At 42.7% G+C, this 22,237-nt stretch overlaps 1 long non-coding RNA gene across 1 annotated transcript in view; it reads left to right on the top strand.

Annotated features, from left to right (window-relative positions):
• The window catches only part of LOC120396725, a 39,795-nt gene extending 19,606 nt beyond the window's left edge, over positions 1 to 20,189 (top strand). Inside the window, exons 2-3 of the long non-coding RNA XR_005593327.1 lie at positions 13,184 to 13,250; positions 20,038 to 20,189. This is a non-coding gene — a long non-coding RNA (uncharacterized LOC120396725). The remainder of the gene's footprint in view (positions 1 to 13,183; positions 13,251 to 20,037) is intronic.
• The last annotated feature ends 2,048 nt before the right edge of the window (positions 20,190 to 22,237 follow it).

Here is a 22,237-nt window from a genome sequence, read left to right as displayed (position 1 = left end):
ATTTACACCAGCAGAGGATAGGGCTCATCATCTTTAAGGTGCCTGAGTGATGCACATTCAAAAGCATTTTTGCTTTGGAGATTAACTAATCCAGAATGAGTCCTTGGTTGGAAACTGCATTGGATGATTATATTTATTCTAGCTCTAGTCTGAGGGTGGTAATCACACCAAATTGCTTTGTTGTTGTCCTAATTTGGGATTCTGGGGATAGATGTTAAATTAGTAGTTGCTCTGAGTTGCAGCTGATGAAGGGGGAAAACTACCTGCTCTCCTCCCCAGAGCAACCTATGAATAACCTATTTCATGGCTGGAGCCTGTAATCATTTCTTTTATTCCTGGAATCAGGTCTAAGGTCTTGATGTTTATCAGATCAGTAGGTTATACGTCTGAGGAACATATTGTTGGGTAAATCATGCCTGTGCCCAAGTGTATTCCCTTATTTTGTGTGTCCTATCACATTTAGAATTGTCAGTTAGTTCAGCGGGTAATAAATTAAAACATTTTGTTAGTGTTCTGCATGTGAATAGGGGCCAATGAAATAGCTCATTATAAATGCCTGATACTGGAGGCTTAAATCATTATCATATAAACTACCTCATTTTTAACATATTAAAATGAAACATATTTGCTTAGATAAAGTGCTTCATATAAACTAAACCAGGAGGAATTTCAGAATAGGACATAGGGGAATAATATTGTATCTCTAAATGCCCTTCCTATTTATGAGTGTACTTCAAACTGAGTCTATCAAAATGATCAATATCAACACCTTTACCCAATAAGAACAAAATAATTAAGTAAACTCAAATTATAACTTTCTAAAATGTTAATGGCACTTTTTAGTCAATACTAACTTTCTTGCAAACCATAAAAGTTAATATTTAAAAACAAATAGGCAGGGGTAAGCACAGCAGCGTAAGAGTTGCTGTTATTGAATGTACTTGATTTCATAAGTGGAAAATAAAACTCCCTTTGATTTCAGTAGATGCCAGATCAAGCCCTAAAGGAATATTAGTAATTGGGTATTCATCATACAAGCTCCTGAGCATCCTCAAATCAATGGGGGTTGAGGGTATGGGAGGTGCTCAGCTACCATCAGAGTGAATGTTATTGGCCAGGGGAAAATAAGGTCACACAGCAACTCACAGGATGAGGACTACAATCCTGAATATTTCAGCAGTTTAACAAAGAAAGGATATGCAAAGCAAGTGGAAAGGCCCTGTAACTGTAGTGGTAGTGTGATGGGGCTTAATTTCCATCACCTGCAAGGCTAGCAAATGCAATCAATTAGTCATGCTTTGCACCTGGGGAGGTGAGTAGCTAATTGGCTCCTGGCAAGAGCTAAACCATAATAAGTAGATGGAAGGAGCTCTCTTAATGGAGAGACTGCAGAAGTGAGAGGTGTCTCTCTGGCAGAGCTAGGGCCTAATGGGAGGATCAAGGGAGAAGCATGCTACTGGGGTAGGGTAGGGTCCTACAAGAAAAGCTCTGAGATAGGGTTTGTGAGTAAAGAGGAAAGCATTCAGTAGCCCCCTGGGGTTTGTTTGTGATACCCCAGAAAGGGTTTAAACTTTGTGTGTTGGCTGGGGAGGTGGAGCCATAGAAGGCCTGGTGCCAGAGGCAGCTAGTCAGTAGCAGGCACTGGATACTAGTGATATTATACCCAGATGTAAAGGCATGCCCCAAGGGGGAGTATGCCCTGCCACTGGCACCAGTATTGGACCCTGATCCTGCAAAGTAGTCTGACCATGATCTCAAGTCTAATCTAAGGCTTTGGATCAGGCCCTAAATGAATGAGAGGGGACTATTTGGGTGCTCAAAGTTAAGCATCTGCGTAAGTGCTTTGCTGGGTCAGGGTCTTTCTCTTTTAGGGAAAACTGCAGTAAAACAACTATTAATCTATCAGTCCTCTGTTATTTTCTTTCCTTCTATGCTGTGTATGTTTTTCTTGGTAATTCTAGTGATTCCTGTTCCCATTTCTCCTCACAGACCCCAAATCCTTTAGAATGCTTTCCATAGTGTCTGGAGGCAGGGAAAATGCTACCTTGGAAGGGGCAGTAATGGGGAGGTCTGCACAAAGTTGATTAGTACACGGAGAGAACCTAGCCGGTCAGGTTGGGAATGATTGAAACCACCATAACTAATCAGTGTTCTGTTATAGGTATAAAGACGGCTCTTCAAAACCTATTAATACAGTGGTTTTCTTGCACAACCTTTTCCTGGGGTTATTTTGTTTAAGTTAGTTTTAAGCTTAAGTTTTGACTGTGAGTAAAACTTTCAAAAGTGGCTTGGGTACCTAAACCCCACTTTCAAAAGCTATTTAAGCCCTTAAAAATTCAGATAGATGCCTAGTGGGGTTTCCAGAGTGCCTAAACAGGTTAGAGGCCTAATTCACAATGACAGGCAGAGGATCTCAATTGCAAAGAGATTTTGAAAACCCATTGCATGCCTAGCTGCGTCTTTAGTTACCTAAATACCAGTGAAATATGTTCTTTGGAACTTAGGATACTAAGTTCTATTTACTTTTAATGAGATTTAGGTTCTTTATGGCCTGCACCACCTTTGAAAATGGGACTTAGGCACATGATAAAATTGTACTGTGTTTCTGCAAATTATGCTGCCTTTTCTAGAGTGCCTTCTTGTGTGCTGTCCCTCTGTTCTGTCCTTAAGCAGAAGTTCAGTAACAGAGATGAACTTTGATCAGTCTGTATTTTCTTACATCTGGCTACTGATGGGCTCTCCATATGCATGTTTCTGGTGAAAATGGGGTCCAGTCTTGCATACCTGACTCAGGCAGAATTCCATTTAGTTATCAGTGGTAGTTCTGCCTGGATACGGAAAAGATTAAGGGCAGAAGGATTGGGCCTGTGGTCAATTTTTAACCCATTTACACATCAATTAAATCAGAGATTTCTCTTTTGGGGAAGAAGTCTATTTGACTTCAGTGGGCACTGGAATGTGCCCTGTGCGCATTGCTGGGGGCTTGTGCATCTTCTCAGAAGACCCCAGACACCTTTGTATTACACCGTTAATGGATGATGCAGCTGGCATGTTCCTTGTACCCACCTCTTGGTGCAGCATGATTTTCTAGGCCAATGTCAAAAGGGTTCTCAAACTGTGGGTTGGGACCCCAAAGTGGGTAATGATCCCATTTTAAGGTGGTTCCCAGGGCTGGCATTACATTTGCTGGGGTCTGGGGCCCAAGCCCCACTGCCCAGGGGCCCAAGCTCTGCAGCTTCAGCCCTAGGTGGCGTGTCTCCGGTTACAGGCCCGTTTGGGGCTAGGGCCCTTGGTCTTCGGCTTTGGCTCCCCAACCTGGGACAGTGGGGATCAGGCTTTGGCTTTGGCCTGCCCACCCAGGATGGTGGGGTTGGGACTTAGGCCCCGCCCCCTCCGGGGTCACCTAGTCATTTTTGTTGTCAGAAGGGGGTCACGGGGCAATGAAGTTTGAGAACCCCTGTGTTTTTTAGCCTTTTCTGATCAATTTGAATTTTTCTGATTAAAGACAAAGAGGAAATAAAACTTGCATTAAAGAGTAATCATTCAGAAGCAGCATTCTTGCTTTGCAATAAAAGTAAATGCTTTTCCAAATATTTTTGTCTCCTATTGCTAAATAGTATCATTCAAGTTTAATCATATCCACATTAGCAACAATACTACACATGAGAGATTGGAAGTAGATAAATAACAGATTACGGTGCTTTAATTTAACCATTAACAAAAACTGTGTGTTTCAAACTCTCATTTTTTTCTACTCAATTTGGACTCTCTTGATTTCAAACAATTCAGCTGTTTTTAAATATATTACGTATTCATTTTTAATGACATTCTCACATAAATCATTCTCACACAAAGAGACAACTATTATTCTTAGTTATTTGCCTGTCAGGAGCACTTATCAAATATTAATAACAGATTTTTGCATCTAGAATAAGGAGTCATTAGACAGAAGTAAATGTATCCAAGAGAGACACATATGCAATGCTAATTGACAACTGTGTACACAAAGAGCTGTCATTTATTTTATTACAGTCAAACATAACCTTTGTAAATGTCAGCTCTGTGTTCTGTTGACCAGCATTTTAATTTAGACATATTGTTCTTCCTTTTTAAAAAATGGTAATTATCATTTTATTCCCCTCTAACGCTTTGTTCATTCGCATTAGATGCCATTGCATATTTCATGATTCTTTTGAACGCAACAATGAAATGATGATTATTTTATGGGGGAGATGATAACAAAACAAAATGGAAAAATTACCCCTTTAAATTGCTTCAGTAGAGCTTGTATGGTGGATAAGGTCATAGAGAACACAGTATTTGTACAATTTATATGCAAAGTCCAAAATTAAGCTAGCCAATAAGGAAACAATTATGAAGATACTGAATTACTCTATAAACAAAGATGTAGTAAACATGGATGAAAAGAGTGACAATCCGAATTGTTTGAGAACTGTTTATTAGTGTTGTGAAAGGCTGAGATGGGGAAAGTGATGGATGTGGCTCAGGTTCACTCAGAACCAAGGCCTGGTCTACACTATGAGGTTAGGTCGAATTTAACCACGTTAGGTCAATTTTATAATGAATGCGTCTACACAACCAACCCCTTTCTGCCAACCTAAAGGGCTCTTAAAATCAACCACTGTACTCCTCCCCAACACACTCTGTGGACACCTGCAAGGTGGCAGCCTCACACAACATGAATGAGGATTTTGTGGATGAGGAAGAGGAGGAGGAGAATGCACAGCAGGCAAGCAGAGAATCCGTTCTCCCTGGCAGCCAGGACTTTTTCCTCACCTTGGAGTCAATACACTCCCAGAGCCTATTGTTCCTGGACCCTGAAGGTAGAGAAGGCACCTCTGGTGAGTGCACATTTTTAACAATGCTACAGGGATTAAAAGTAGTGCCGTAACAAGGGTGAGGTGAGTGAGGCACTTGCCTGGGGTGCGCAAAGCGGAGGGGCACAGCTCTACCGCGATAGGCGGCGCTTTGGCAGCAGCTCTACCACCGCCGCTTCTTTGGCGGCAATTCGGCAGCGGGTCCTTCTCTCCGAGAGGGACTCAGGGACCTGCCACCGAAGAATGAATGAAGCGGCATCAGCAATTTGGTGGCAGGTCCTTCCCTCCGACAGGGACTCAGGGACCCGCCGCGGAGGAGCCTGGAGCCGGTCCTTGCCTCAGGCGCAAAAATTCCTTCTTACGGCTCTGGTTAAAAGAAATTGTGTTAATGTTTGATTTGTTCTGAACAATTGGGATGCATTTGCGGCCAGTACAGGTACTGGAAAAGTTTGTTAACATGTCTGGGGATGGGGCGGGAATCCTTCAGGGACATCTCCATGAAGCTCTCCTGGAGGTACTCTGAAAGCCTTTGCAGAAGGTTTCTGGGGAGGGCTGCCTTATTTCGTCCTCCATGGTAGGACACTTTACCATGCCAAGGCAGTAGCAAGTGGTCTGGAATCATTGCAGCACAAAGCATGGCAGCGAATGGTCCTGGCTTTTGGTCGCATTCACGCAAAATTTGGTCTTTATCTTTCTGTGTCAGCCTCAGGAGAGTGATATTGTTCATGGTCACCTGGTTGAAATAGGGGAAGCTTTGTAAGGGAACAGTAAACCCCTCTGTTTGATGATCCCTGACACATTAGACCCCAGGCATGCTGGGCTGTTTGTGCCTGGATAAAAGGGATCATCCCAGAGAATAGTCACCCGGGGGGTGGGGAGTGGCTGCATATCCACCCCAAAACTGCAGCCCCTCCTTTTAAATGGCAAACACAACTGGCATTGAGTGCTATGGGAAAGGAGGGTGCTGCAGTTTGAGACCATTCCCACATGTTTTGAATGTGGAAGAAGCCAACCTTGCGTACCCTTTGGCTTACCATGGCTGCCTGGAAACTGAATTCTGTTGCCCAGCCATGTGTGATGTTTCACCATACTGGCAGACGCTCAATATAAAAGGCAAAATGCGACCTTGTACCTAAAGCACATGTGCTGTCTGCTGTGAATTGCTTGATTCACTGTGAAAGAGTCTCCTTTTTGTTATCAGAAATGTATCTTCTTAAGTCTACTCTGGTCATCCCCCATCCTCCCTCGTAGCTGCAAATGCTTCTACGCTCCCCGCATCAACTCCGTCCCTGAGGTTATCGCAGATTAGAAGGTGAAAAAACCGCACTCCAAATTACATGTTTTCAGAGCTCATGCAGTCCTCCCACACTGACAGGGCACAGCTGAATGCATGGAGGCATTCTATGGAAGAGGCCAGGAAAGCATACAGTGAGCATGATCAGAACATGCAGGAGGAGATGCTGAGGCTAATGGGGGAGCAAACGGACATGATGAGGCATCTGGTGGAGCTGCAGGAAAGGCAACTAGACTACAGACCCCCACTGCATCCATTGTGTAACTGCCTGCCCTCCTCACCAAGTTCCATAGCCTCCTCAGCCAGATGCCGAGGAACGCAGTGGGGAGGCTCCGGGCACCCTGCCACTCAACTCCAGAGGATGACCCAAGCGACAGAAGGCTGTTATTCAAACAGCTTTGATTTGTAGTATGGCTACAATAAGCAATGTGGCCTTGTCCTTCCCTCCTCCCCCAACTGCACCCCATTATCAAACCCATTGTACCTCCGGGCTACCTTTTACTAGTCAGTGTTGTCAATGATCTCAATTTTTTTTTATAAAGAATGAATGGATTCAGAACAATAGGGACTTTATTTCTTGTGCCAGCTGTGGTTGAAGGGGGTGGGGATTGGTATAGATAAATGTAAGTAACTTATAAGTTATAGGGAACTGAAAGTGGTATGCCAGAGGGGGAATTTTGTCCAGAATACTGACATCAGCCACCCACAGGACATAGCTGACACCAGCATCTGGAAAGTTCTGGACAGAACCTCTGACCACAAAGCTGTCACGACAGCAAATTGACATGTATGCTAGTAGGGTAACATCATACATATACTAACCTATAGAAAACGGACACCTTAAGGGGAGGAAATACAAACAAGGACTTCTATTGAATATGCATTGGTCATGGCAGCGTCAGCGTAACCTACTATAAAAACAACATGCCAGGGGCAGCAGAGAGGTTGGAGAAATCTAGACCTTGGGAGGGGCCAGAATGATGGCCACTGGGGAAGATGAGAATGATGATGGTGATGAGAAAGATAATGATTAAGTATGAAAGATAAGGGTGTAAGTATGGATGTACAAATGTACATTCTGTATTATCTCTATCTGCTTTAAGTTTATGTGTGTATAATCTTTGCTAAATTATTAATAAATCATATATTTATATATATAGAGAGAGTTCCTATAGTGTAAGTGTTGCACCTGTGCACATTGGGGTTCCCAAGTTATATGATAATTTTACAATAATCTTACTGGGCCTGATATTGGGACAAGAACCTGTTAATCCTCAAGTTGCAATTATATTTACCCAACGTTGGGTCAGGCTGCACAGGGAAATACATTCACCAAAGGGGGAGGCTTTGCATCAGGACAAACACACACAACTGTCACACCGTAGCCTGGTCAGTCATGAAACTGTTTTTCAAAGCCTCTCTGATGTGCAGCACACCTCAGTGTGCTCTTCTAATTGCCCCAGTGTCTGGCTGTTCAAAATTGGCCACCAGGCAATCTGCCTCAACCTTCCACCCCACCATAACATCTCCCCCTTACTCTCTCAGATATTATGGAGCACACAGCAAGTAGCAATAACAATGGGAATATTGCTTTAGCTGAGGTCTAACCTTCTCAGTAAACTGCACCAGCGCCCCTTTAAATGTCTAAGGACACATTTTGCCATTATTCTGCACTTGCTCAGCCTATAGTTGAACTGCTGTCCAGGCTGCCTGTGTACAGCTTCGTGAGCCAAGAGAGCAAGAAGTAGGCTGGGTCTCCAAGGATAACTATTGGCATTTCAACATCCCCAATGGTAATTTTCTGGTCTGGGAAGAAAGTCCCTTCTTGCAGCTTTCCAAACAGCCTGGAATTCCTAAAGATGCAAGCATCATGCACCTTTCCCAACCATCCCATGTTGATGTCGGTGAAACTGCCCTTGTGAGCCACCAGTGCTTGCAACACCATTGACAAGTACTCCTTGTGGTTTATGTACTCTTTGACAAGGTGGTCTGGTGCCAAGATACGGATATGCATTCTGTCTATCGCCCCACCACAGTTAGAGAACCCCATTGCAGCAAAGCCATCCACTGATCTGCACATTTCCCAGAAGGTCAATGATTGCCCTGGCTACTTGGATCACAGCAGCCCCCACAGTAGATTTGCCCATTCCGAATTCATTCCCGACTGACCGGTATCAGACAGGCGTTGCAAGCTTCCACAGGGCTATTGTCACTCGCTTCCCAACTATCAGGGCAGGTCTGATCTTGGTATTCCTGTGCTTCAGGGTGAGGGAAAGCAACTCACAAAATTCCATGAAAGTGGCCTTACACATCCGAAAGTTTCGCAGCCACTGGGAATCACCCCATACCTGCAGCACTATGCGGTCCCCCAATCTGTGCTTGTTTGCTGGGCCCAGAATCAGCGTTCCACTGTATCAGCATGCCCCAATGCTGCCATGATATCCCAATTGCCACATCTCGTACTTTCAGGAACTTCTGTGTCCATGCCTTCCTCATAATCTTGCTTGTGCTGGCGGCTCCTAGCTAGGCTCTGCACATACTGCAGGATAATGTGCAAGGTGCTTACAATGCTCAGAAAAACAGTGTGCAGCTGAGCGGGCTGCATGCTTGCTATGCTATGGCATCTGCATGGATAACCCAGGAAAAAAGGTGCAAAATGATTGTTTGCTGTTGTTTTCATGGAGGGAAGGAGGGAGGGGAGACTGATGGCATGTACCCAAAACCACCCACAACAATGTTTTTGTCCCATCAGGCATTGGGAGCTTAACACAGAATTCCATTGGGCAGCGGGGACTGTGGTATAGCTCAGTGAGTCGATGCTAGCCATGGTATTGAGGACGCACCACACTGACCTAATGCGCTTAATGGGGACATGCACGATCGACTGTATAAAATCGCTTACTAAAGATTGACTTCTATAAAATCAACTTAATTTCATAGTGTAGACATGCCCAAAATTTTGTGGACCTTTCCTTAGCTCAAATAAGAAATTCAGAACCAGATTCTTGACTGCTCCAATCAGAGGGAATGGCTCTGATCTTGAGCCACCTGATCCTGGCACAAGCTAGAAAGGCGAGGGACCAGATCTAATTCATGTCACTGGAGGATCCGATAGCTTCACTCTTCCATGCCTCCTCCCTGCTCTGACCCCAGCATGCCAAGTATGCCAGAGAGAAGGATGCTGCAGGCACAGAATGTGGTTATACTGGCAGAGAGTTCCCTTACTCATAGAGTAATCCTCCACTAGCCATCTCTGGCTACTTTTATGTGGTGTAGTATGGACACAGCGTATGACACAAGATGTGTTGCATCTCATGCGGGCCGGATAAAGCACAACAACCAATATGATTGCAAGCTGAATTGTTTATTGTATACAATGCACCATATTATATAGGCTTCTCCATATTAGCAAACGTCAGACACACCAACATTACATTGCTGCTGATTGGTTCTTTGTCCGATACACACGCTTTTCACATGCATGGCCCTTTGCTCACTGGTTCCCCATTTCCCATGCAATCCATCTGATTATGGTCTTGTTTATCACCTTGAAACCGATCCCAGCTAGGCCACCTGGCGTCTGCCTCCTCCGGGCTAGCTCCCAACTTTCTCACAACAACTTTATCTAATCCCTCTGTTCTTGATGTGCTGCTGCTGTAACTTTCCACCAAGGTAGCATAGGGATAATGCATCCCCACAAAGATGGTCCTCAGTTTTGAGGAGATATTGAGAAACACTTCATACCTTGTACTACTCATTCAGGCAAAAAGAAAAAAAAATTGGCCCTGTCTAACTGCCATTGACTTCAATTGGTATTTAATTGATCTCTACGGTATTAGCAAGGAGGTTGTTTTTACATATGTTGCACGTGCAGAAGAGTTTTGGGTGTTCAACTGATGTGGAAAAGGGCCCAAATGTCATCAGAACTGCCTTCTGGAACTTCAGTGGCAGAGTCATGTTGAGGTAACTTCTCTATGGCTTTTATTAAAGTTGGTAGCTTCACATTGAGAGCCTAATTCAAAGCTCATTGAGGTAATTTGAATGGACTTTGCATCAGGCTCTTAATCAAAACTTGGGCCCAATTTTAAGCAAACAATTGGTTTCACTTTGAAAAAAAAGGTGTAAATTTGTATATTTTATAGGTTTAATTGCATCATATTTTTGAATAAAATGACAGTGTAAAATTACACAGTGTGTAGTAGAAAAAAGTTTCAGAGAAAAAAATTATATATCAATCATTTGACTTCTGTATAGTAGCATTTACTAACTTTTCAAATTTAAGCAATTAAACCAAACAGTTGTATAATAACTGCTAGTTATTTTTCTCATTATGGCTATTTTTGGCTGTTGTTTGAAATAGCAAGAATCGGTTGCAGTCCAGCTTTATGACCTTCCAGTTGGTTGCACTATCAATTTTTATGTTCTTACACTGTGGTGTTGCAGTAAAATAAATTAATTTTTTTCAACATAATAAAGTTTCTAATGACTGGTAGGTAATAAAATGATTGCTGTCTGTGCCTACTGCACACTGATACACATTCAGCCAGTCAGTGAGCTAAAAGGTAGGATTTTCAAAATTTTGCATTGAAAATTTCTATTTTCTGAGCATCTCTACTATTGTTTATTAGTAGGGGCTTGAGAATGCAGGCAGTAGAACCCTTACAATAACTGGAACTAGACTGTGGAACTCACTCTTGCAAGAAGAATGACCACAGACTGCTCCCTGTTCAGAACTAAATGCAAAGCTCATTTTTTTGTCTTAGTTTTCTCTCTAATTTTTTTCAGACACACACACACAGCACATCCACTCATACACCCACACAAACAAATATTTTAAAAAAACATCCTATGGGCTACACAAGCAATTTCTCCTAGAGGCTAGGTAAGATGAAAGAGGGAATATTAGTGTATTTTCTATTTTAAAATACTCCGTAAGTTGCTCAGTTACTGTGGAGATGAAGTCCATGTAAGTATCTAGCTAAACAGATGGACAGAAAGCCAGTGTTAAAATAGATGGCAGGTGTGAAAAATAACACTAGTAACTCTACTGTTGCTTTTAATTTTTTAAAATATATATATTGCACATACCCACTACCACTTTTAGCATTGGCCAGGAATAAACCACCTTGTCTGTATTACAGATGATCTTTCAATTTTACATTGAAATGTTTATGAATTATTTTAGATTATAAATAGTTCAGAAAATGAATATATTCAAATAGCATATTCAAATTGTATTTTAAAGTAAATACCTTCCCTGGCAATTTAATTTCGCTAAACCATTTCAACCAACAATTTTTTGCTAAATATTGTGAACTACTCTTATACATATATAATTCCAGAGTCTACCCTGTGTACTGACGTCACCTGATTACACAGAATGTAAATGGGGCAGAATTTTGTTCATAGAATTTTTTTCAGGGCGTTGTCAGTAAATTACTGTTGGTGCTTGCAAAATTGAGGGAGCAATAGCACTGATTAGAACAGTACATGGTACTGTGTAAGCCACCGATCCTGCAAAGACTTACACACATTCTTAACTTTGAACCACTTATGTGCAAAAAGCTAAGTTTGTGCATATATGTCCACAGAAATGAGGCTTGAGCTTACAGGCACAGCCCTGACAATGCTCCTCAGACCTTGATCTGCCAAGTCTCTTGCTATTCCAGTCATAGACCTATTATAATAGACTGAGACTATGAAGAGATCATGAAACTAATTTTCTTTTTGACCTTTAAAGCGTGACTTAAGTGCAGGTTTCCAAAGGTGAAAGGCTACTGCATTAATCCACTGCAACTCTCAGGCTGCTACATTCCTTGTTTTATAGGTCAAAAGTTCTGTGTTACATGAAGTGCTACTGGCATATGGGGCAGATTCCATACTCTCAATGCAAGAAGAATTCCCACTGAAAGCAAGGGGAGATTTTCTTGCTAAGGAATAGAGACTTTGGGCTTATATTTTACATGGATCTGGACAAATAATTCACAGAAAATGAATCCTGTGAATTTTGCATCTTTTTCTATCAACAAATAGTAAAACTCAGGTGTGTGTATTTGAAATTATTCATGGATTTCACTAGTGAGTAATTCTTGATCTGCAGGTTGCTGGTGAATACTGACAATTATTTTTGCTGTGTTGGTTAGTCACAAACTCCTATGACATTGTTGCTTTTCCTTGATTAGTAAGCTCTGAAAATAATTCAACAGAACATGAATTGTAAATATTAAAATCAAGTATTAATTTGGAAATTCATGTTGTGATGGCCAATTACATTGCTCCCTGCTCATTCGAGTGTGGGTGAGGGCATTAGCTGGGCAGGAAGGAGGACACCTGTGTGGGATTTTCAGGTGAAGAGGGTGGAGATAATTACTAGGGAGAGTGGCTACCTGTTGTTTGCCCTCCCCTATGGGGGTTAGGCTTTTAGGAGGATTTGTACCAGCTTAGTTTTAGCTGGGTTACTCTGAGGGAATGTTCAAAATCCTTTTGGGTTAAGTTAATTGATTAAAAAACAATATGGCTTGTTTTTAAAACTAATTTATAGTGTCGGGCCTTCCTTCCCGGTGTGTTCAAGTCAAAAATCATACATTTCCCCATTTCTTAGCTATATGACAAGTTGCAGTAATTGTGGTGTAGATGCTGTGTACCTAAAATGAGATGTCTCTCATCTACTCTTAAGGTAGACATTTCCATGTTGTGTTTCAGTTTCAAATACACCAATGTTACGGAAAAGTGTACTATGTTAACTCTGTGTTCTTTGTTTTTCTTACTCTGAAATCAGTCAGCTAGACTGAAAAGACATATCTTACTATTTGTGTGAGGAAAAACTAATTCTAATTAACCAAAACAGCATGAATTGTCCAATGATATATACAATCTTGTCTAAATTATCTCCTCTATGGACATAATAATCTAGTATACTGTTAATTTAGTCCTTTAATTCTTTGTGTTTGATGTATGCAACTATGATATTCAATATATTCTGGAAAAAAAAAATCCACTCCCGAACTAGCCTTCTGTAACTTTCTAATATCCATGAATATTTTCCTTGCAGGATTATGACAAGAATAGAAGACAGGGTGCTACGTAAGACTGATTAGGCAGACCACAGCGCAATTTCAGTATGATTTCATTTTATTTATACTTTTTTTAAACAGTTTTAGTCTCTTTCCTAAGACCTGCTTTTATAACTATTCTTAGAAAACCTGAACTTTATTTAGGCATACAGTGGCACAGTATAACCAATATCTACAAGAGAAAATAACCAAACTACAAAGTTTGAAGGTGGAACTGAAAATTGCCAAAATTCAGGTTTAGAGGTGTTCATAAAATGGAATTTTCTTTCACAGGAAATGTCAACCTTTTGGAGTTATTTTTAGTTCTGAATTGCTACAAAAAGCTGAAATATCAAAAAATTCCACAAAATGGAAAATTCTGTAAAGTTTCTGATCAAAAATGTCCAAGTGGAACATTTAGGCATTTTTCATCAAATAATATGATCTGATGCCAAAATGGATATTTCTTTTTGAAGTGCCACTCTCCAGGTGATAAATGTAATTTCATTTAGAAAGATCAATTCAAAATGATATTTTTCATTTTGATTCTCCAGATTGGAAAACTGGAAAAAAAAATTGAAATCAACCTTTTACTGCAGAAAATTTTGATTTTCAATGAAATTACATTTTTCTGATGGGATTTTTTTTGTGGAAAACCTTTTGACCAGCTCTATTCAGGATGTTGATATCTGAGGTTTTTATTTGGCTCATCACTAATCTACAACTGCAGCATGTCTGGTTCTATCACTGAAAATTATACTTTACTTTCTATATTTAGAATACAGCAGAAACAAAATGCTCAGCAAACCAAACATCCTTCTGCTTCAGTTCTTCACACTCTGCTGCTGCATAATTTCATACTTGTATTTTTTTGCTTCTTCCTCTGTTACCTTTCAGGCAGTTGTTCTTGTTGAGGAGTATATTTTTTGGCATTTTCTTTTATTGTAATATCAAATGCTCTATAATGAGCTTTTTTATTCTCCCTGGAGATTGGGAAGAGGTGAAAATATTAAAAGCACTCTTTTAAAGTAACTTAGTATATTTTCTGACTGATCTGATGGCATTGTATGGTTCATTTTATCTTTGTTCAGCAGAAATGGGAATTTAGGGCCCATCCATTGATTATAATGGGCTTTGGCTCCAGTTCTTAGTTACCACAATAGGTTAGATGTGATCTACTTCCATTAAAAATGGCATTAAACAAATGCATAGTACTTTTACTACTGAAATATAGGAAGCGAGATTAGTGACTAGTAGAAGACACTACAATCTAGGACTCCTGGGTTCATAGGCGGCAGGTTTGTATAATTTTTGGTGGGGCCCAAAATGGTGGTGCCCCCCTACTCCCGCCCTGTAAGCCGATATAAAATGAAGCTACAACGCGTCAGTGCCACAAGATTACAAGGGTCAGTTAAAAGTGGAAAGTCAGAAGCAGCACTTGCCTACTTCAATATACAGTATTATATTTTGTTGCACCTGTTGTGATGAAGTGGGAATGCCTTAATATTTTCTCTGAATACTGTGTGGGTGCCTCAGTTTCCCCTGCAAAATGCCAACTGAAGGTGTTGGGGACAAAGAGATCAGGTGGCCTCCTTGTCCGGAAGAGAGACAGAGGCCAGAGGAGGGAGTGTCAGTTTGGAGCTGGCTGTGGAAACGGGGAGAGACCCAGAACTTGGTTCTGGGCTCCCCACCCCCCAAGATGGACCTGACAGAGGGGTTCTGTTTTCTGTACCAACAAGCTCTGTTTAAACTGTGTTCCCGTCATCTAATAAACCTTCTGTTTTACTGTCTGGCTGAGAGTCATATCTGACTGCCGAGTTGGGGTGCAGGGCCCTCTGGTTGCCCCAGGACCAGCCTGGGCAGACTCGCTGTGGAAAGTGCATGATGTGGAAGGGCATGCTGAATGCTCCGAGGTCAGACCCAGTCTCTTTATTAAAAGCGTGATATTTTAGCACAGTGTTTAACACAGTTGTGACTTTAAGCTCCCCGCCTCATCTTTTGACGCTGTTATGACGGTTTCCTTTGAGTAATCAGAAATGGAATGATCATTTTGTGAAAAGTGTTAGCCCACAGGTGATGGGATGTTTTTGGGGTTTTTTTTTACCATTTTCCTTTGTAAGTTGATCAGAGAGCATAGTGATTGTCTGGTTTCACCCACATAGTTGTTACTGGGGGCATTTATTGTACTTGATGACATACACCATAGTTGAGATAGGTGTATGTTGGGCCCATAGATCTTGAAAGATGTGTTTGGAAGGCTATGGAGATTGATCATCATGGCTGTGGAGATAGGTCTGCAGGTTTTGCATCTCTTATGGCAGGGTCTGGTGTCATTTAGTTGGTGGGTCCTGCAAGGCAGCTTGCTTCTGATGATGAGCTTGGAGAGGTTGGAGGGTTGTTTGAAGGACAGAAGAGGAGTCTGGATACATATTTCTTTGAGGATGTGGTTCCCATCAAGTATGAGTTGTAATTGTTTAATGATAACCTGTATGGGTTCCAATGTGGGGTGGTAGGTGACAAATAGGGGTGTGCAGTTAGTGGGTTTTACTTTCCTGTATCGAAGCAGGTTCTCTTAGGGTATTTGGGTGGCCTTTGCCAAGATACAGTCTTCTTCTCTGGTGGAGTGTCTTTGTTCATCGAAGGGAGTTTTAGTGTGTCGATCCTATGCATCCTAGACTTTCTCTTTGGGGTATATTCTGTGATAGCTGAGTGCTGTAAATAACATATTTTGTGGAGTTTTGGGGTGGTTATGAGATCTATAGAGGTAGGTGTGGTAATCTGTGGGTTTCTTGTATATAGTTGTCTGTCAAGATCCATGGCTTAAAGTCTATGATTCTATGATTGTAGTGTCCAGGAAGAGGATGCTGGTGTGGGAGTGTCCTGCAGAGAGTTTTATGCTGGTTCAAGTTGTGGTGCAAATCTATGAGGGAGTATAGGTCATCTATCCAGATGATGAAAATTAATTAATCTTGTTAATTGCCATTTATGAAACATGTTGGATCCTGTGATGAAATGTGCAATAGAAGTTAAAAGGATTATTATTTTCATTGTTAGTATTATTCTTTATTATAATTTTATTTTCATATTAATATACGCTTATCTCTCATCTACCCTCAGTTAGATATAAATTTCCAAGTCACTTATAGAATCATGCTCTGATTTTCGGTGGGAGTAGGACATGGGTCCTTTGAAAAAACAGCACCAATTATCTGATATGTGCAATTGCACTGAAGAAGATACCTCATTAACTATTGTGGTGACCAAATTAATAGCTCTTTGCCTTTGACCTATTTTCTGTCCTTTTCCCAATAAGCATAGAATAGAACACCAGGGACCTAGTAAAAGTGACCTTAATTAGCTGGTTTTGAGCCTGTCTTTCAAAGAAAGATTGCTGTTGAGTTCACGGAACAGATCACCAAGGTTCACTCTGGACCCATCTCCATATGTTTTGAAGATTTAAATTTGCAAACAGTTCTTCATGTACAGAAATAAACTTCTCACCAACAATAAGAAGTTTGCATTTGTGCTAAAAAATGAATAAAGTAGTATGTAAAAATATATTTTCCACCATGCAGTAGAGTTCAAGAAAATATGTACAAATCACAAAACATAAATTCACCTTAGGACATTATAGTAATTTGAATAGCCAGGTAATAGCTATTATTTCTGACTACATAGAAGATGGAAATAAAATGAACTTTTTGTACACTGGTAGGAAACTGCCCAGAAACAAAGTACTCTGAATGCCATTAAAGGCTTCCTTCCTCCCGCCATTATAGCAAACCACATTAGAAATTCATCACAATGAGAAATAAAAGCTACAGTTTTAATATAAACCTTCTCCCACTAAAAATATTACTAATACTAAAACAAAAAATCTTAGGATACAAATTAAATTTTGGTTATAGAGTGGCTGTCACACTGTCGGGAGTGGGTCATGACCAAGAGTGCCAGCCTCAGGGCAGACACCTCAAGCTGGTTGTATGCTCTATAATTAGATTTCACCAACTAGTTACAAATGTGAATTCCTGGTTCACTGTAACAGTCTTACCATGGAGTCACAGGCAGTCCCCTTGGGCAGTCCAGTCTACCGTTTCACCCAGGCAATTTAGACTTAGTGATAAATGGTCACTTACATAAAAAATCACAAAATATTCAGATTGCTCCCAGTCCCAAGAGACCAGTCACTTACCCCAGATCAATTTGTACTTTATCTCACACCAAAGACCATAGGCGGCAGGTTTGTATAATTTGTGGTGGTGACCGCCCCCCCGCTCCCACCCTGTAAGCCGATATAAAATGAAGCTACAATGCATCGGCACCACAAAATTACAAGGGTCAATTAAAAGTGGAAAGTCAGAAGCAGCACTTGCCTGCTTCAATATATGGTATTATATTTTGTTGCACCTGTTGTGACAAAGTGGGAATGTTCTTAATGTTTTCTCTGAATCCTGTGTGGGTGCCTCAGTTTCCCTTGCAAGGTGCCAACTGAAGGTGTTGGGGACAAAGAGATCAGGTGGCCTCTTTGTCCAGAAGCGACACAAAGGCTAGAGGAGGGAGTGTCAGTTTGGAGCTGGCTGGGGAAATGGGGAGAGGCCCAGAACTTGGGTCTAGGCTCCCCACCCTCCAAGATGGACCTGACTGAGGGGTCCTGTTTTCTGTACCTACAAGCTCTGTTTTAGACTGTGATCTTGTGGTCTAATGAACCTTCTGTTTTACCGGCTGGCTGAGAGTCATGTTTGACTGCAGAGTTGGGGTGCAGGGACCTCTGGTTGCCCCTGGACCTGCCTGGGCATACTCGCTGCGGAAAGCGCATGGTGTGGAAGGGCATGCTGAATGCTCTGAGGTCAGACCCAGGAAGGTGTTAGCTTCTTGCCCTGCAGAGAGTATGCTCAGAGAGAGGAGGCTCCCCCAGAGTCCTGACTGGCTTTGTATGGAGTAGTTCCAAAGCATCCCAGCATCCCCTTCCACACCATGCGCTTCCCGGAAGTCCGCACAGGCACTGACGCTCCTTCCTCTGGCCTTTGTCTCTTTTCCAGGCATTAGGAGGCCACCTAATCTCTTTGTTCTCCAACACCTTGGAGTTGGCACCTTGCAGGAGAGCGGCCCAGGCCATCAGTTGCCCAGAGACAGGGTTTCGGCCATTCTCTGTGCAGACAGCATCACACTGGCCCTCTAGAGCTCTACAACAATCACACCCCCTTATCCCACCATCTAGATCCTTGAGAAATGCATAGGGGAAACTGAGGCACCCACACAGTATTCAGAGAAAACATTAAGCACATTCCCACTTCGTAACACCTGTATACGACCAGTTACATACTTTGAAGGGTGTAAAATAATCAAGTATTGTGCTAAACACAATGATACTCCAAACTGACCACCAAATTTAAGTTGCATGTTTTCCCCCTCAGGTGAGGGTTCTGGGGTGGGGCTGGGGATGAGGGGTTCACAGTGCAGGAGCGTGCTCGGTGCTGGGGGTGCAGGCTTTGGGGTGGGGCAGGGCTGAGGATGAGGAATTTGGGGTGCAGACAGGCTGCCCCAGGGCTAGGGCCAGAGAGGACTCCCCACCACCACCACTGGCAGCAGCAAGCTCCAGGGGAGGGACCCCTCCCCTACCCCCCATAACACACTCACTCTGCACCACAGTCACTGCACATGTTCCTAGGGCCCCTCTCAGGTCCAGAAAGCTCACTCACCTCCCCTATGATGGGTACTGGGGGGGGGGGTTGCCATCACAGATGGCCTTCCGTGTTGCTGTCCCTCACCATAACTTCACTGTGGATGGGGGATGGGGCTGCCCCTTGCCCAGCATGGAGCAGAAGTGGGGTCTGCAGGGTGGTGGCTATGGGGGCAGGGAGCAGGGTGTCACAAAATTCACCCAAGCCCCAGCTGCTCAGGTCTAGGAAGCCTCCCTCTCCCATCCCTCCTGTGGCGGGTGGGTTAGTGGGTGCTGGGGGAGAGGGCATTGCCTTCACATATGGCTTCCTTCCTCCCCTGTGCAGCCTGCTGCGCCTCACTGGGGGTAGGGGATGGGGCTTCCCCATCCCCAGTGAGGAGGCAGGAGTGGGGAGGCTGCAGGGTGGTGGCTGTGGGGGGACAGGGAGGGCAAGTTGTCACAAAATACACCCAAGCCCCAGCTGCTCAGGTAGGTCTATGAACCCCCTCCCCCATCTGCCCTGTGGTGGGTGCTGGAGGGGAGGGGCACTGCCTTCACATACGGCTTCCTTCCTCCCTGACCCCTGCTGCAGCCTGCTGCCCCTCACCATAGCCTCACTGGGGGACGGTGGTAGGGGATGGGGCTGCCCCTTCCCCAGCGTTGGGCAGGAGTGGGGGCGGGGGCGGGGGGGAATCATAGGGTCAAACACTCACGGAAGCCCCAGCAGCTGCTAAGGTGAGTGATGTCCGTCTCCTGGCCAGAATTCCCCTTCGTGTCTCCTCCAGGTAGGGGAAGGGGAGGGGAGGGGAGGGCTGCCAAGCACGGCCCCCTCCCCTCCTCCTCCCCCTCCTGAGGTGCTGCAGCTGCAGCTAGCACTGCTCTTATGCTGTAGCCCTTAGGCGGCGGCAGCAGCAGCAGCTGGAGCAAGGGAGAGACACGCTCTTTTCGTTCAGGCAGGGAAGCTCCGGGGCGGGCGGGGGGGACGCTCCGGCCGGGGTGGGGGGTGGCAAATGGGGGCTTGGGGGGGGGCTGCTCCAAGCAGGCGAGAAACCTAGTCCAAATATTGGTGGAGCAGAGCCCCTGACTCTGAATATTCCTGGTGCTTTAGCACCGTGAGCCCATATAAGTTGGCGCCTGTGCCAAAGACACCATTAGCCAGTCCTGCAGTAAACTAATTAAGGATTTCTTAACTAGGAAAGAATGCTGAAGGACTGTCTCCCACCAAGCAGGACTTTATTGGTTATTCAACATATTCAACTTCCTGAAGGTCTTCATCCCTTAAACATTGTTGATAAGAATGCTGTGGCTTGACTTGACTGGATTGCGTATGCCAAATAAAATAAATAACTAGGAAAAAGAAATGAGTGTTATGTATAGGTTAAAGCAGGAAATATATATATACAAATAAGTTCAGCCTTTGGTTCCAAAAGGTGACAGCAATATAGTAATATGTCAGCATTAAATGTCTTTTTAGGGTTGACCCTGGAGATCTTTGCTTTTTGTTTCTTATGGTATGTCTATGCTACCCGCCAGATCGGCGGCAGTGATCAAGCCAGCGGGAGTTGATTTCTCGCGTCTAGTCTAGACGTGATTAATCAACCCCCAAGCTCTCTCCTGTTGATCCTGCGAGAGTCACAGGTGGAATCGATGGGAAAGCAGCAGCAGTCAACTCAATGCAGTGAAGACACCTCAGTGAGTAGGTCTAAGTACGTCGACTTCAGCTACGTTATTCATGTAGCTGAAGTTGTATAACTTAGATCGACCCCCATCCCTGCACCTCACCCCCAGTGTAGAGCAGGCCTTAGCTTCAGAACCTTGTAAGTGTCAAACAGCAAAGAGATGAAAAATCTTCATGTCAACGATCTTTATTTCCTGCCTACAGAATTCAAGCTGATGGGGGGTGCTTTCTCTCACATAGCACCTTTGTGGTTGTAAGAGGGCCATTAAACCAGCCTTTGTGTTGTGATGTTCCACAATGGCCCACTTAGTCTTGATATTCTTCTGGATGAGTGTGGGGGGTATCACTTTTCCTGCCTAGATCCACCAGTTCTGAGCAGGCAGTTTTACAATTATAAAGCAAAAATTACATATTACCTTATAGCTCAGGATACAGACATTACAAGTAAGATAAATGCATTCAGCAACTTACAAGCATTTCAGAGTCTAAACACTAAATGTATTCTTACAAATTCAACACCTATCTTGAACAATCTGAACATATAGGTGAGCTGCTCTGGTTTCCAGCTATGAATTTGTCAGTGCTCAAGTGGTACCTGTTTGACCAGCATCACAATAGCTGTATTAGAAAATGAAGCAAACAACCCCTCCCACTGATATTTATACTCTGTTATCCACAATGTGGGTAAATGTTTTTTTATATAGAGATTTTATATATATTTATATATATAATGGGGTCCACAGTACTTGAATATCAGTGTTTAAACAATTTCACAAAGTAAGGACCCAATTCTACAAACCGTTATTCACTTGAGCAGTTCCGTTGAAATCAGTAGGGTTACTGGCTTCTGGTCTAATGATGATGTTTTTCAGTCTGATATATAGCTTAGATTTCTCAAGAATTCCTTTTTGAAGGAACCAGTTTTGTCACAATGAGGCAGCTATAAAATTTGTCTAGAAATCATCAGATGCTTGAGGATTTACCCAGGACACAATCCTAAATTACAAAATATCAAAGTAAACCTGACATATCAGAGTATCCTTTTAATAAGTCAAATTCCTCTTTGTAATTTCTAAAATTAACCCATCACTGACGTAATTTTTCAGATCTATTTATTGTACAATGTAGTGCACAGCAGATTAGATGGTCCCTAGTTTACAGTCAAAACTCTTAGTAGGAGTTTTGTCTGACAGAGCGCATCAGGCTCAATCCTCCAAAAAGTTTCTATCAGATATAGTGGTTAGTACTATGAGTTGTCCCAACAGTGTTTCCAGGATCAAACTCTGAGGGTTTGTCTGTGCTGGGAAGTGTAATTTTGTAAATAGCAGCTACACTGCTATTTTTAGCATGCTGGCTTGATCAGTTCTAGTGAGGGTATGTAATGAGTGGGAAATTAAATCTCCAACATAGGCATACCCGTAAGTAAGGATGGCAAGATTTGGTGCAGTAAGAAGAGAATGCAAGGGAAAAACATATTGGCTTATTTGGAATCTTTTTAGTGACTTCTGTAAAGATCAGCACTTCAGTTTCCATAAGTGCAATTCTAGGTAACCTTGAGTTGAGTTTTTGCTGATTTTTCTTTGATCATTATTTCATTCACATTTGCACAGTGTTCCACTATTGATTTTCATTGTTCTCTGAGGATTTCAGTCACAGACTGGTTTATTGGGCTCACTCTCTAGATATATCTTCTAAATTCCTAGGCATCTTCACAAC

Source organism: Mauremys reevesii, linkage group 2, assembly GCF_016161935.1.
Source record: "Mauremys reevesii isolate NIE-2019 linkage group 2, ASM1616193v1, whole genome shotgun sequence".
NCBI lineage: Eukaryota > Metazoa > Chordata > Testudines > Geoemydidae > Mauremys > Mauremys reevesii.
This window is presented reverse-complemented; position numbering and strand designations above follow the sequence as displayed.